At 38.0% G+C, this 5,000-nt stretch overlaps 1 protein-coding gene across 2 annotated transcripts in view; it reads right to left on the bottom strand.

Annotated features, from left to right (window-relative positions):
* The window catches only part of LOC308382602 (heme-binding protein 2-like), a 10,742-nt gene that overhangs the window by 4,519 nt on the left and 1,223 nt on the right, over nucleotides 1–5,000 (bottom strand). The window lies entirely within an intron of this gene.

Raw genomic sequence — 5,000 nt, 5'->3', positions numbered from 1 at the left:
GTTGGGGAACATTGTCAGAGCAAAAGGAAGCAAGTTTTTCTTCCGGGACAACGTTGTACTTTGCCTGGCTGAGGTTTGTAAAAGACCATAAGGATTGAAAAAGCGGACTGGAGGTTCTTCTAAGTTCGTCTTCTCTGATGAGTCCGATTTCACAGTAGGTGCAAGACTCTCTGGCTTGTAGGCCTCTCCAGGTCTCCGTCTAACCATCAGACGACCATGTGTTGGGCAAAGCTGAAAATTGGACTCATCAGAGAAGACGAACTAGAAGACCCTCCAGTCCGCTTTTTTCAATCCTTATGGTCTTTTACAAACCTCAGCCAGGCAAAGTACAACGTTGTCCCGGAAGAAAAACTTGCTTCCTTTAGCTCTGACAATGTTCCCCAACTCTGAGAAATGTTTTTTCCAGCAGGGCAATGCTCCATGCCACACAGCCAGGCCAGTAAAGGTGTGGATGGAGTACCACCAGATCAGGACCCTGTCATGGCCAGCCCAATTTCGAGACCTGAATCCCATCAAAAACCTCTGAAATGTGATCAAGAGGAAGATGGATGGTCACAAGCCATGAAAAGAAGCCGAGCTGCTTGAATTCTTGCGCCAGGAGTAGCATAAAGTCATCCAACGGCAATGTGAAAGACTGGTGGAGAGCATGCCAAGACACATGAAAGTTGTGATTTTAAATCAAGGTTTTTCCACCAAATATTGATTTCTGAACTCTTCCTAAGAGTAAGCATTAGTATTGTGTAGTTTAAAAATGAATATGAGCTTGTTTTCTTTGCATTATTCGAGATCTGAAGACACTGCATCTTTTTTGCTATTTTGACCAATTGTCATTTTTCTACAAATAAATGATCTAAATGACAATATTTTTATTGGAAATTTGGTAGGAATGTTGCCAGTAGGTTATAGAATAAAACAAAAATGTACATTTTACTTTAACACATACCAATAAATAGTAAAACCAGAGAAACTGATAATTTTGAAGTGGTCTCTTAATTTTTTCCGCGGCTGTATATACCCGCTAGTAAACTCACCAATATTAAATGTGGCAGGAGCTCAGGAGGAATTATAGTTTGGTTCAGAGAATCTTTTAAAAAGTATATTCACATTGTAAGGAAGGGACCATCACATGTATGGATCAAACTCTCAGAAGAGCTCTCTTTCTCCGATCATGACACGTATTTATGTGCCTTGTACATTCCTCCCTATGAATCACCATACTACTCTGAAAACACATTTGAAAACTTAAAATCAGAAATAATTGCATTTCAATCAATTGGTGAAATACTCTTAATGGGAGACCTAAACGCACAAACTGGTAACGCCTTAGATTTTATTGACCCAGCTGGCCTAAAATGTATTGAAACCCTCCAACAAAACACCATTGTGAGTACACATAGACTGACCTTTGATAACATACTAAATAAACATGGCAAGGAAGTTTTACTAATGTGCAAAGACCTTGGCCTTTACATTGTCAACAGCAGAACAAAGGGCAAATTCACCTTCTGTTCATCCCTGAAGCAGTGTGGTGGACTACGCAATATCTGATTTAGACCCAAGCCAAATGAACAACTTCATGGTGATGCCACAGCTGCCTTTGTCTGACCATAGCCACATTACTATCAGCCTAAAAAAAAAAACCTAACATAGTTCAACAAAAAAACAACACCAGCCTAACACCCACTCCCTGCCAAATATGCATGGAGTAATGAAACTTCAGAACAATACATAACACAACTAAATTCCATCCAAGTTGAAAATATGATTTACTCCTTCCTTTTCAACAAATTTGAAAACAGCAGGGAGAACATCAACTTGACAAAAATTACAGAAATACTTTTAACTGCAGCTAAAAGGTCATTAAAAAAAGTCAAACACAGCACTACCAAAAATGGGAAAAACAAGAATTCAAACAAAAACAAATGGTTCGACAAAGAATTGAGACTAAGTTCAAACAATAAACACAGAAATCCTTCAAATCAAGAAATTCGAACACAATATCTTAACACCCTTCAGAAATACAAATCGCTTCTAAGACACACAAAAAATGACCATATAAATGCCCAACTCAAAGAAATGGAGGACGCATTAGATCATAACTCCTTCTGGGAACACTGGAATAATTTTGATAAAACTAGAAAAGAAAAAGTCATCCCATTAGTTGACGGTAGAAAATGAACAGAACATTTTGAAAAATTGTACAAAAAAGGTAACCTAAATTCTGAACAAAAAAACTTTAAAATCTCAGTTAAAACAACTTGAAGAGACAGAAAAGGACAGGCTCAATCAATTAGATACCACTATAACATCAACAATAATATAATAAATTCATCCCAGATAGGCTTTTCTCAAAACAACAGAACAACTGACCATATATACACATTGCACACACTCATAGAGGAACACGTACAAAATGTTAAAAAGGGTAAAATATTTGGCTGCTTCATTGACTTTAGCAAAGCTTTCGACTCAGTATGGCATGACGGACTTATGTTGAAATTAATTGATAGTGGAATTGGGGGCAAAATGTATGACATCATCAAAGATAACAATACAATAAATGCTGTGTAAAAGTTCACAACAGACTAACAGATTATTTTGATCAGACAAAAGGAGTTCGACAAGGCTGTTGCTTAAGTCCAACCTTATTCTATATACAGTCCTGCTCACCATTATTGGCACCCCTAGTGAATATGAGCAAACAGGCTATGAAAAAATATGTCTTTGCTGTTTATCCTCTTGGTGTTTCACTCAAAATATTCACAAAAATCTTACTTTTACATTGAAGTAAAATGATTGAAAAAAAAAAAAAAAAAAAAACTGTTGACATTAAATAAATACTTTTCCCCAAAAGATGTGGCACCCCTACACAAATCTTATACCATAATTGAAATCTAAGGAGGATGATTCGACTGGCAAAATAATCTCCAAGGATCACAGCTGGAGAATTGCAGACATTATTTGAGTCTTGGGGTCACAAATGTTTTGCCAAATGTAAGTCAGACTTTCAATGGGACCGAGTTATATGGTCAGATGAGACCAAAATGAAGCTTTTTGGCAACAAACAACAAAGGTGGGTTTGGCGTAGACAGAAATTTAGCCATACAGAAAAGCACCCCATACCTACTGTGAAGTATGGTGGCGGATCTTTGCTGTTGTGGGACTGTTTTTCTTCCAAAGGCCCTGGACATCTTTTTAGGATACATGGTATCATGGACTCGATCAAATACCAGCAAATATTAATTGAAAACCTAACAGCCCCCTGTAGGAAGCTTACAATGGTTCACCAACCTAACCACGCATTACAGGAGAAGACTCAGAGCTGTTATCTTGGCAAAGGGAGGCTGCACAAAACATTTAATTAAGGGGTGCCAATAACTGTGGCACACATAACAATTAAGGGGTGCCAATAACTGTGGCACACATGTTTTGGAGAATAATATTTATATAAAAAAATTCTTTCAATTATTTTACCTCAATGAAAATGTAAGATTTTTATGAATATTTTGAGTGGAAGACCAAGAGGATAAACAGCAAGGACATATTTTTTCATAGCCTGTTTGCTCATATTTACTAGGGGTGCCAATAATGGTGGGCAGGACTGTATATACAAATGATTTGGACACAAAAATTGAAAGATCTTCATCCCCAGGTCTTAAACTTTTACGTAAAGAAATGAAATGCCTGCTTTTTGCCGACAATCTCCTCCTACTCTCCCCTAGTGCAGAGGCGCTTCAGGAAAGTCTGAATATTGTCAAAGAATACAGTCATGGGCCCTTCCAATTAACCTGGATAAATCAAAAATCATTGTATTCCAAAAAAGACACTCCAAACACAATAATAATTACAGCTTCACAATTGGCGAAGAAAAACTGGAACAAGTTAAAAAATATTGTTATTTAAGACTAATGATTTCTTCAACTGGACTTTTTGACGGAGCAATAACAGATCTAACGGAAAAGGCAAGAAAAACCTATTTCATGCTCAGGAAATCCCTACTAAAATATAACCCCCCCCCCCCCCCCCCCATAAAACTCTGGCTAAAACGTTTTGATTCAATACTGAAACCTATATTACTGTATGGGAGTGAAGTTTGGAGAACTACATTTTAAAACAAATTGTACTCATGGGACAAAAGCCACCCCGAACTATTCCATTTGGAATTCTGCAAAAATATACTGGGTGTAAACAGGTGTTGCCCTAATATAGCGTGTAGAGCAGAGTTGGGAAGATACCCACTCCTTCTAGACACACAAAAGGAACCATCTGCAAACAAGCAAACCAGACAGGCACCGCCACACTTCTGCCCAACTGAGGGATGGACACCCAGAGAGAGACCCCTTAAACTACCTTGTACAAAAACATGGGCTCAGCATGAAAGACTTAAGCATTGCCTCTAAACTAGAGACAGTTAAAAGAAAGCAGTATAGAAAAGTACACTAACTGCTGGAAGAACCAAATTAAAGAGTCCAGCAAGGTAACTGTATACAGAACATTAAAAAAAGGACTACAAATTGACACCATACTTAATCCAAATAAAATATTATAAACGAAGAACTATATTAACAAAGTACAGGCAGTAGAGAAGGGGCAGCACAGACAATGCTGGGAGACTATGCGCAGTGCTGTTGTGGTCTCTGGAGAAGTGGGTATACTCTTATTTGTATTAAGCAGCCCATACAGCACAGGATAAACGCCCTGTTTTGAGAAGTGGGTATACGCAAGGCTGATTGAAAAATAAGTGGCTATACTCCGTATACCTGCGTATACCCTGGACTACACCACTGACTATGCGTCTACTGCAACATGAACGATGTTGAAAATGAGCCTCATTTTCTGACGGAATGTACAAAATACCACAATATAAGAAATGCATATTACAACCAATTCACAGACATCCACCCTGGTTTCATAAACCTAACAAACCAACAAAAACTACCATTCCTCCTGGGGGAATTGAGACGTGTAACATTTTAGCATCTGAATATGTGCAGTCCTGC

Source organism: Sprattus sprattus (genome assembly GCF_963457725.1).
Source record: "Sprattus sprattus genome assembly, contig: scaffold_73, whole genome shotgun sequence".
Taxonomy (NCBI): Eukaryota; Metazoa; Chordata; class Actinopteri; order Clupeiformes; family Clupeidae; genus Sprattus; species Sprattus sprattus.
The sequence above is the reverse complement of the archived record's forward strand: the minus strand, read 5'-3'. Positions and strand labels throughout refer to the sequence as shown.